The sequence below is a fragment of the Schistocerca americana genome, chromosome 1 (genome assembly GCF_021461395.2).
Source record: "Schistocerca americana isolate TAMUIC-IGC-003095 chromosome 1, iqSchAmer2.1, whole genome shotgun sequence".
NCBI lineage: Eukaryota > Metazoa > Arthropoda > Insecta > Orthoptera > Acrididae > Schistocerca > Schistocerca americana.
The window spans coordinates 113,487,471-113,499,564 of record NC_060119.1 but is presented as its reverse complement, the minus strand read 5'-3'; the positions used below and the strand labels follow the sequence as shown (position 1 = coordinate 113,499,564).

At 45.2% G+C, this 12,094-nt stretch overlaps 1 pseudogene; it reads left to right on the top strand.

Annotated features, from left to right (window-relative positions):
* Positions 1 to 6,186: 6,186 nt before the first annotated feature.
* LOC124560939 lies at positions 6,187 to 6,304 on the top strand (annotated as a pseudogene).
* Positions 6,305 to 12,094: the final 5,790 nt, after the last annotated feature.

Below are 12,094 nucleotides of genomic sequence, written 5' to 3'. Positions count from 1 at the left end.
GAACCGGTAGTGTATATAAGGGCCACCATTGTGAAGGACGTGGAGGCGCTGGTTACCCATGTAAGACAGCATTCTCAGCACGTGGAAGATTTTGGAAATGGCCACATAATAAATCTCCATTGGACGGCTGGTCGTGTCTACAATATCCAGATTTGTGGAGCATTTGGATGTGGCAGTGGATCGATGTTCTACTGATGGGAACGTGCGGGCAGCCATACTCGTTGTCGAGGTTCCAGGCCAGATCACATAATTCTGTGATTTGGGGTTCTGGTCAATCACGTCTGGTCACGACAAGAGAGAATCGCATCGAAAGGTCCTTCCAAAACGCCTGCAATTCGAGAACCATTAATGGAATCCCTGCCACATTCTGTGTCATTGGTCAGAGTCTAGTAGCAGTCCAGCTAGGTAATTAATTTCTCATGTGTGGGGTTGCCATTAACTTCGCAACGCAAACAGCTGCGCTTGGAGTGGTGTCTTAACCAGGTTGGACAGACTGCTGATGAATTGCGTCGCACAGTGTTCCACAATGAATCGCAGTTCTACACTATTTCGAATGATCGTCGTCGGCGAATTTGGCGGCGACGTGGAGGGAGATGTCAACGTTGCATTGTTTTCGAGAGGCACAGCAGTGATGCCAGTTTTGCAGTGTTTCTGAGAGGCACAGCGATGATGTCACTGTTGCCGTGTTTCTGAGAGGCACAGCAGTGATATCAATGTTGCCATGTTTCTGAGAGGCACAGCAGAGATTCCAGTGTTGCAGTGTTTCTGAGAGGCACAGTGGTGATGCAAGGGCTGCAGTGTTTTTTAGAGGTAAACAGTGATACCAATGTTGCAGTGTTTCTGAGAGGCACACCAGTGATTCCAGTGTTGCAGTGTTTCTGACAGCCACAGTGGTGATGCAAGGGCTGCAATGTTTTTGAGAGGCACAGCAGTGATATCAGTGTTGCAGTGTTTCTGAGAGGCACATCAGTGATGCCAATGTTGCACTGTTTTTGAGACTCACAGCGGTGTTACTCCTAAAATCATGGTGTGGGGAGCCATCAGATATGACTTCAGGACGTGGTTGGTAGCAATTAAGGAAACTCTGAAGACCCAAGGGCACATCACAGACATCCTTTATTCTCAGGTGTTAACTCTCTTGCAACAGAATTCTGCTGCCTTGTTTCAACAGGGCAATGCTCGCTCACACAATGCTCGAGTCTCTGTGAACTGTCTGTGTGATCTTCAGGTATGCCCATGAATTGCGAGACCCTCAGATCTGTTCCCGATAGAACACATGTGGGAACAGCTCCGACATCAACTCCATTCCAGAGACAGTATCCAGGATATCCAAGACCGGATAAAACAGTTTAGGTCCTGCTCAGAAGAGAATACAACAGCTTTATGACACCCTTCCCAACAGAATCAGTGTATGCATCCAGGGCACAGTGGATACAATGCCATCATATTGATAAGTGGGTTCATACTGCCACGCTCTTTGTAAATTTGGCTCGATTTTACTATCACTGAAATAACTGTTACAGCCATTCAAAAGACGAGAAAGCACAAAATATTTTTATTCGAGACAACCGGTTTCGACAGTCTTAGCTGTTATCTTCAGGTGTTAAACATTTTTTGTAGTAAAATATGTTCATTTTACGCTGAGCCTTGTGCACAAGATGTCAAGTAGATAAAACATTGTATTTGTATCGTGTAAGAAGTGTCTGTGAGCAATATATATGTGGACATGGCCTATTGACTAAAGTGCTGTGTGTTTTAAATATTGTAGCGATGCCAATATTTTATATTGAGGTGTGTTTTATCTGCTTGACATCTTGTGCATGAGGTTCAGCGTAAAATGAACACGTTTTACTAAAATAAACATGTTTTACTACAAAAAAATATTTAACACCGAAAGATGTCAGCTAAGACTGTTGAAACTGGTTGTCTGGAATAAAAATATTTTGTCATAATGAGAAAATTCAATCACTGAAATAACATATACTCACACTCAGCCTCTGAAGTTTCTCCTCCTCTTCTGGATGATCCACATTTTTTGCCAGGCAGGATATATTTCAAGCATTATTCTTTGCACTCTCCGACACAGTGAAGTAACTATTTCCCATTTTTCTTGTCTTCACAAACTTATTTTCTGTGCAAGTGGTTATATCGGTTATAGTTCACTGACATACCCAAAAAAATGAAATACTGCCGTGTTAGACTGACAATTAAATACCAAAACAAATCGGCAAATGTTTCCATTCGGACAGACAGGAGCGTTCGTTTATCTACTGTTCGTCGTTCTGGAGCTGTCAGGCCTCGTGAAAGACACGCTTGTCAGTCTCCTGGGACGGCGGAGTCGAATGATTTAGGCGTGAGGCTGCTCTTCGCAGCGTCCAGGAATGGGGGCGGCTTTTGTGTAGGCGCCAGGAGGAGAAACGGGAGCGCTTTCTCTAGGTCAGTGAATGAAGAACTGGGCGGCCGCTTTCTTGTTGAAAAAACTTTTGAGGAATCCGCGTTAACAGCTCTCGAAATCGCAGAAATACAATCTTTCTTTAATGTCTATTTGGTTGGATATATGTACAAATAAAACATCAGAATGAAACTGGATGTTACATATGTAACGTGCTTCTCAAAGTAAAAATTCAGAGTTACAAAATAAACATGAACACTAAGATACTGCGATGAAAATAACATTGCAAACAGAACTAGTAGAGACAACGAGTCAGTGTAAGAAGTTGCTTCATTTCACAATGCCTAAAATTGTATATTAATCAGAAAGATGCGGCCCTTTGTCCGCCCGTAAATTCATGAAATCATGACGAACCTACATTACGATAAGGCAGAAAAGTGAGAATGCTGTCTATACCAACTGTTAGCGCTAAACAGGGTGAGCCAAAATTCACACACTTGGATGCCACAGCGTGATTCTTCGCGTACTAACAGTACAAGAGAGTCTAATACAAAATTTCGTCCAGTGCATATTTTCAGTAGAAAATGAACTTTAAAGAAAGGTAATTTGGCAATATTGAAATCACATGGACGTTAAATATCTTCACTCAATACTCTGAAGATTTGTTGTTCAAATGGTTCAAATGGCTCTGAGCACTATGGGACTTAACTTCTGAGGTCATCAGTCCCCTAGAACTTAGAACTACTTAAACCTAACTAACCTAAGGACATCTACACACATCCATGCCCGAGGCAGGATTCGGACCTGCGACCGAAGCGGTCGCGCGGTTGCACTCTGTAGCGCCTACAACCGCTCGGCCACCTCGGCCGGCAAGATTTGTTGTCTAGTTTGCGCAGAGGTTACAGTTCTGCGTTATACAGTCCGATTCTTTTATTTTATAAGTTTAGAATGAGTGTTTTGGTATCTAGATTCGTAATCATTATACAGCTATTGGGGCATGGCATTATTAGCATTACTTCACTAGTTCCCTCCGGCAACGTCCCCCCTCCGCCCTCTCCCCCCAAAGCAAAAAAAAACTTCATCCCCCATATTAATTATTGCTATGTACGTTAGGCATCTGATCAGTGATAAGTTTTTACCCTATTTGTATCCTATGACAGAAATTTAATTTTTAACTGATTATCAATGTTTCTGACAAGTCCAACCACGTACGCACTGCACCTACTAGGTAGCACAGGTGCAAAGAATTGAATAAAAATATTTATCGTACATGTGGTTACAATGTTGCCAAATTGCCTTTATTTGACATCCGTTTTCTATCTAAAAAATTCACGGGAATAAATTTTGTTACAGATGTTTTTGTACTGTTAGTGTGCAAAAAATCGCACTGTGGGCCTCCAACTGCGTGAATTTTTGTTCGCCCTATGTAATGAGGAAGAATCACTCTATGAACAGTATCTTCCATATTCACTTTATCAAATTAGGATTATCACATGCTGGTGGTCCTTTATACCAGTACTGTGTAGTCACCTACAAATAATAAAGTTCGCACGCTACCAACTTCCTTTTTTATATCACCATTATTTATCCGCCGCCCACCTGTAATTCACGACTGATTCCTCTACGATGTGCAACTGTTGGTAGGCCATTGCAGCTCGGATTTCACAGATTTTACCGTCGTGCTCATGTCGTTCGTGTGACACATATTATGTTGGTTTATCCATAAAGTACATATGATTTAAAAAGTATCTGAACACTGTGTGGGGCAAAGGTGCAATATAAACATGCCCGTGCCAAAAAAAGGTATGTGCGAAAGGAAAGGTAGGCATGTATCTATATTCTAATGTTTCCTTAAGCTGATACCAAATTTTTCACTCTTCAACTATCTGTCTTTCCCCATCCGTCATTCTGGATGGTGTCCGTCCCCGGTAGCTGAATGGTCAGCGTGACTGATTGTCAATCCTCTGGGCCCGGGTCGATTCAAGGCTGGGTCAGGGAATTTTCTCCGGCCAGGGACTGGGTGTTTGTCTATCCTCATCATCATCCTATCGCCCTCATCGACTGCAGGTCGCCGAAGTGGCGTCCAATTGAAAGAACGGCACCCGGTGAACGGTCTGCCCGACGGGTGGCCCTAGCCATACGATTAAATAAATAAAATTGTGGATGGAGGTGTGTGTGATTCGGGCAGCTATGCGTTTTTCTATAAAAGATTTTTACAACATATCTTCTGGAAAGGGGGGCAATTTCTTTCATTTCTAAATTGCTCATCCTGAAAATGGTACCTGGATTACAGTAATCTGCAATCTTCTTATATAACGGAGACAATATTCATGACTGTATTATACTGCATTCTTTATCACGGCAACGGATGAGTCTTCCTTTGCTCCAAGAAGGAAGAGATAAATATCACTCTGCTCAAAGGAGAGTTAACGCATCAATCAGTTTAGATTGTTTCAGTAGTAATAGAGGCAAAAGTCTGTGGGGGTGCGAACTCAGATGCGTAAATTGCTGATGATGAAAGTATCCGCCTACCAAACACCTCGAAATAATCCACATTATTCGCACCTTCTTTACGGTGCCAGTACTTAAATACCAGTACACTACACATATGTAAAACTAAACTAAACTCCTTCCGAATAAGCCGTGAAGGCCCAGCGGTACCGACCGGCCGCCGTGTCATCCTCAACCCATAGGCATCCCTGGATGCGGATATGGAGGGGCATGCGGTCAGCACACCACCCTCCCGGCAGCATGTCAGTTTCCGAGATCGGAGCCGCTACTTCTTAGTCAAGTAGCTCCTCAGTTTGCCTCACAAGGGCCGAGTGCAACCCGCTTGGCAACAGCGCTGGGCAGACCGGATGGTCACCCATCCAACTGCTAGCCCAGCCAGACAGCGCTCAAACTCGCTGACCTGACGGGAACCGGTGTTACCACTGTACCAAGGCCGTTGGCACTACATATGTAGGAGAAGGTAATATTCTGCTTGAATCTTCCAGGAACGCCCTCTCTCAGAATTTTAATTGTAAACCTCTCCTACACGTCTCTGTTACAGGGTCTGCGCCCGTAGTCTCAAGAACTTCTCTCTGACGCCCTCGAGCTTAATAAAAGAGTTCGCGAAGAAATGCGATGATAATCATATCTTCTCTGTAATTAATCCTACCTCGTAAGTGAAGCAGATTTACGACTAATAATCCTTCGCATATGAATAACGTGTACCTAGGATTCTTGCAGTGAATCTTAGTCTAGCGTCTACCGTTTCTTATTTATGTACACGTTCGTCTTAATATCGCCTAGGACGCATCCTCTTCAACATATTAACGTTGTTGCTATTTCCAACAATTTATTGCCTATCGTAAAATGAAACACCGATGTATCATTAAGCATTATTGATGCTCAATATTCTACAAGTACATTGCTTTGTACATCTCGCTAGTCTTTTCCTATGCAACGATCTTCTGCAGGCGTTCGTGTCTCTACCATTAACTTACTAACGTTTAGAGAATACTGCATCATTACCTCCAAAGAGACTCGTGCGCCACTAACATCAACCCCGTTATCTACACATTCCTGGTCATTAAAATCGTAGTAACACGAAGACGGTACGTAACAAGTGTCAAACTAGCACGAGGTATAATCCATGCTCCAATATTAAATTTATATAGTTAATTCCTTATTTTAATTGGGTTCTGTAGCACTTTACTTTTTTAATATATCGTCAAGTACTAATTTTGTTTTATTTATTCCGTTTATTTATTTAACTGGAACTGTTATGTAGGCACTGTGTTCGAGAACGAGGCAACGGCCTTGCCGCAGTGGATACACCGGTTCCCGTCAGATCACCGAAGTAAAGCGCTGTCGGGCTGGGCAGGCATTTGGATGGGTGACCATCCCGGTCGCCGTGTGCTGTTGCCATTTTTCGGGGTGCTCTCAGCCTCGTGATGCCAATTGAGGAGCTACTCGACCGAATAGTAACGGCTCCGGTCAAAGAAGACCATCATAACGACCGGGAGGGCGGTGTGCTGACCACACGCCCCTCCTATCCGCATCCTCCACTGAGGATGACACGGCGGTCGGATGGTTCCGATGGGCCACTTGTGGCCTTAAGATGGAGTGCTTTTTTTGTTTTCGAGAATAGTGTCAATGTTGTAAATGTGTCTCTCTCTATACTGTATTTATTTGCTGAACAATTTTTTCACTATTTTAATTGCATTACCACTGCACTGACAAAGATGACATTTACTCTGAGTTTGCGTCTCAATGTAGATGAGTAACATCTTTCCCCAATTTGTTTACAAACGTTGTAATCTTTTCGGTAACGAAAGTCAGTTACAGTCTGATAACGGGCTTTTAAGCCGACAACTGGTTAAATGAAAAAATTAATCCTGGAAGATGATGATGAAGCAGAGGCTATTGCTCTCTCGGTTCAAGAGAGAACGCAAAAATGACGACAAGCAAACGTTAGCAGATATTCGTCCGTCTGGCCAGCCGGTGTGGACGAGCGGTTCTAGGCGCTTCAGTCTGGAACCGCGCGACCGCTACGGTCGCAGGTTCGAATCCTGCCTCGGGCATGGATGTGTGTGATGTCCTTAGGTTAGTTAGGTTTAAGTAGTTCTAAGTTCTAGGGGACTGATGGCCTCAGATGTTAAGTCCCATAGTGCTCGGAGCCACTTGAACTATTCGTCCGTCTGTGATAACAACTATGCTCGAAGCGCATAACAACTACCCAAGTCATGACCTTAGTAAAAGATCTCGCAGACAAGCCGAGAAAATTCTGGTCCTTTGTAAAATCGCTAAGAGCGTCCAAGGCTTCCATTCAATTCCTTAGTAACCAGCCTGTCGTGGCAGTTGAAGATAGCAAAACGAATCCCGAAGTTTTAAATTTCACGTTCAAGAAATCGTTCACAAAGGAGAATCGTACAAATATATCTATATTTGACGATCGGACAGACTCTCGTGTAGACGACACAGTAATAAGCATTCCTGGCGTAGAGAAACTACTAAAAGATTTAAAAGCAAATAAATCGCAAAGTCTGGGTGGAAGCCCAGTTCAGTTTTACAAAGTGTACTCTACGGCATTGGCCCCTTACCTAGCCTGCATTTATTGTCAATATCTATCACAGCGCAAAGTTCCAAGCGACTGGAAAAACGCGCAGGTGGTTCCTTTATATGAAAGGGGTAAAACAACGGACCAGCAAAAATACAAATTACTATCCGTACCTTCGGTTTCCTGCATAATCCTTGAACATATTCACAGTGTGAATGTAATAAACATTCTTGAGAATGCAAAGCTTATGTCCACGAATCAGCATGGTTTCAGAAAGCATCGCTAGTGTGAAAGTCAGCTTGCCATTTTCTCATACGATATATTGCGGCCTATAGATGAGGGGCGTCGGCAACGGCCTTGCTGCAGTGGATACGCCGGTTTCCGTCAGATCACCCAAGTTAAGCGCTGTCGGGCGTGGCCGGCATTTGGATGGGTGACCATCCATGCCGCCATGCGCTGTTGCCCTTTTTCCGTGTGCACTCAGCCTCGTGGTTCCAATTCAGGAGCTACTCGACCGAATATTAGCGGCTCCGGTCAAAGAAAACCATCGTAAGGACCGGGAGAGCGGAGTGCTGACCGCACGCCCCTCCTATCCACATCCTTAGCTGAGGATTACACGGGGGTCGGATGGTCCCGTTGGGCCACTTGTGGCCTGAAGACGATGTAATTTATAGATGAAGGGCAGCAAGTAGATTCCACACTTCCAAACTTAAGGAAAGCATTGACACTGCGCCCTGTTGCAGGCTGTTAACGAAAGTACGAGCAAATGGAAAAAGTACACAGAGCCGCGATCGGTAGCCGTGCGGCCGGAGGAGTCTCGTCACGGTCCGCGCGGCTCCCTCCGTCGGAGGTTTGAGTCCCCCCTCGGGCATGGGTGTGTGTATTGTCCTTACTGTAAGTTGCTTTAAATTAGATTAAGTCGTGTGTAAGCTTAGGGACCGATGACCTCAGCAGTTTGATCCCATAAGATCTTACCATAAATTTCGAATTTTTTTCCAAGTTCACAGATACGTGAGTGGCTCGAAGACTTCGTAAGTAATAGGACCCATATGTTGTCCTCGACGGGGAGTGTTCATCAGAGACAAGTGTGTCGTAAGGAGTGCCCAAGGGAAGTGTGGTAGGACCGCTGTTGTTCTCTATATACATAAAAGATTGGTGGACAGTAGGAGCAGCAATCTACGGTTGAAACTTCCTGGCTGATTAAAATTGTGTGCCGGACCGACACTCGAACTCGGGACCATTGCCTTTCGCGGGCAATTGCTCTACCAGCTGAGCTACCCAAGCACGACTCACGTCCCGTCCTCACAGCTTTACTTCTGCCAATACCTCGTCTCCTATCTTCCAAACTTAACAGAAGCTCTCCTGCGAACCTTGCTCTGAAAGATAGGATATTGCGGAGACATGGCTTAGCCACAGCCTGGGGGATGTTTCCAGAATGAGATTTTCACTCTGCAGCGGAGTGTGCGCTGATATGAAACTTCCTGGCAGATTAAAACTGTGTGCCGGACCGAGACTCGAACTTGGAACCTTTGCCTTTCGCGGGCAAGTGCTCTACCAACTGAGCTACCCAAGCACGAGTCACGTCCCGTCCTCACAGCTTTACTTCTGCCAGTACCTCGTCTCCTACCTTCCAAACTTAACAGAAGCTCTCCTGCGAACCTTGCAGAACTAGTACTCCTGAAAGAAAGGATATTGCGGAGACATGGCTTAGCCACAGCCTGGGGGATGTTTCCAGAATGAGATTTTCACTCTGCAGCGGAGTGTGCGCTGATATGAAACTTCCTGGCAGATTAAAACTGTGTGCCGGACCGAGACTCGAACTCGGAACCTTTGCCTTTCGCGGGCAAGTGCTCTACCAACTGAGCTACCCAAGCACGACTCACGTCCCGTCCTCACAGCTTTACGGTTGTTTGCTGATGATGCTGTGGTGTATCGTAATATGTCGATGTTGAGTGACTCTAGGTAGATACGAGACGACTTAGGCAAAATTTCTAGTTGGTGTGATGAATGGCAGCTAAATGCGAAAAAATGGAAGTTAATGCGGATGAGTTGGAACAACAAACGTGTAATGTTCGGATACAGTATTAGTTGTGTCCTGCTTGACACAGCGAAGTCGTTTAAATTTCTGCGTGTAACGTTGCAAAACGATATGAAATGGAACGACCTTGTCAGAAGTTTGGTAGCGAAGGTGAATCGCCGACATCGGTTTATTGCTAGAATTATGGGAAAGACTGGTTAACTTGTAAAGGAGACAGCATATTCTTGAGTCTCGGACTGAAGCAAGATATCGAATCAATTCAGAGGTGGGATGCTACATTTGTTACCGGTAGTTTCGAACAGCACGTAATGGTTACGGTGATGCTCCGGGAGCTCAAATTGGAATCCCTGGAGGGAAGGCGACCTTCTTTTCGAGAAACACTATCAAGAAAATTTAGAAAACCCGCATTTGAAACTGAGTGCCGAACGATTCTACTGACGCCAACATAAATTGCTCCTAAGGATCATCTAGATAAGATACGAGAAATTAGGGCTCATAAAGAGCCATATAGACAGTCGTTTTTGCCTCTCTGTATTTTCGAGTGGAACACGAAAGGGAATGACTAGTAGCGGAACAGGGTACCCTCCACCACGCACCTTTCAGCGGCTTTCGGGGTGTCTATGTAAATATAGGTAAGCAGTATAGTGCTTTTAATTTATTATACAGTTAGTCTACCAAGAAAACACGGAAAAATCAGTTAACATGATAGTCATATACATTTCATCTCACCAGAACGAAGTAAGCCCTAGTAACTTCATCTACATTCTGCAAATAGGGATAGATTATGTAGAGAATTTCTAACTCATAAATCGCATTAAAATGTTGTTTGTTTGTGAGAAGACAGTATCACGCTTCATGAAAGCAGGACGACAAATTCGACAAAAGCAAGATCTTGGACTACTGCGACAGCAGTTTATTGCGCGATATTGCTGCTCATGTTGGTAGTGATCCCACAAATATCAAGTGATATATCGAATGCGAGGAATCCTACGCAGGATCTCACACCACCCGGTTGCTAGGGCCAGAGAGGACAGACATATTGTTCACTCAGCCGTATGGGATCGTACAGTCCCACCACATACCACCCATACGCTATGGGCTTATTTTTAGCAAGTGTCCACAGACTGTCAGCACGCAGACCATTGTTTCCGTTTGTGGGGCAGCACGGTGATAGCAGTGCGACCAACGGCCAAAGTGGGCACTGGAGTGGCAGCGCATTGTCTTTTCAGACGAGTTGCGGTTCTGTGAACAGCATCACGATAGGCTTACCCGTATGTGGAAGCTCCAAGGTGAACGAACGTTGCTAGACTGCATGCGTCATCGTCATATGGGCCCAGTACCTGGGAGGGTGGGGAGGGGGGGGGAGGGGGGGGGGTTGGTATGGGGTAACATTGGGAATTGGACTCTGATTCTTGTAGCCAGTAATTCGACCAGCAGCCGTCACATTTCTGATGAATGGAGGCCAGTAGCTGTATGATATCTTCGAGGTCTCCATGACCCTATCTTTCAGCAAAATAACAGAAGAACACATGTCTTTCTTGCTGTCTCGACCTATCTGAATGCGAAATAGCCGGCCGGAGTGGCCGTACGGTTCTGGGCGCTACGGTCTGGAACCGAGCGGCCGCTACGGTCGCAGGTTCGAACCCTCGGGCATGGATGTGTGTGACGCCCTTAGGTTAGTTAGGTTTAATTAGTTCTAAGTTGTAGGCGACTGATGACCTCAGAAGTCGCATAGTGCTCAGAGCCATTTAAATGCAAAATATACTCGAAAGTCGCCCTGGCCAGCACGCCTGCATCTCCCTCATCGATTGAAAACATTTGGTCATGGGTTGACGAGAGTTGGCCACCATTAACCACCCATCGATGAACTTTGACTGAAGCAGCATGCGTGAATATCAATTTGTGACTAGCTCGCACAATTCCTGCGTGCTGCGTCCTATTTCTTGTCTTAGAGTGTGTATTGCAGTATGTAAAGTAGCCATGTATTGATTCGTAAAAGAAATGTCATTCCTTTTAAAAAACGATACCTTCCATAGCAGTGCAGCCAACTGCAAGGGCAAACGCCATCGATCTGTGCACCTCTGTTTCCCCACCACCTGCTCTTGTTACTGAGACACGGAGAGAGGCATACAACAAATAACAACAGGTCCCCGGCTTTCTCCGCCGACAATGCAGTGCAAACGCGTACTAACGAGACGAGCTGTTGGCGCACCTGACACAATGACACAACAGGTCAGCCCGCCATCGCCATATACGCAGGACAGCCAGACAATTAATGGTCAGCGCCGGAACTACCTGTGACCGGCCCCGCTTTATAGCAGCTTAATGATGAAGTCGTTAGGCCATTATGGGCGAGATTAATGAGCGAAAGTTCAGGAACCTTTCCAACGGCGGCAGAAAATTTTTCGCCCGAGCTCAGCCTGTGCTAACACTCTCGACATGTAGCCCCGGGTGGATTTACTGTCCGCAATTTCTGTCTACTTGTTCCCTTGTCCACGAATGAATCACGTCATTACTCTCTGCAGCGCGCACTTACCGCTACTTAGGAATTTATTGGCATATGACCTGTTGCTATTCTCTAGTTCATCCTCCTTATTCAAAAGCTGATTATCTTCGGTGA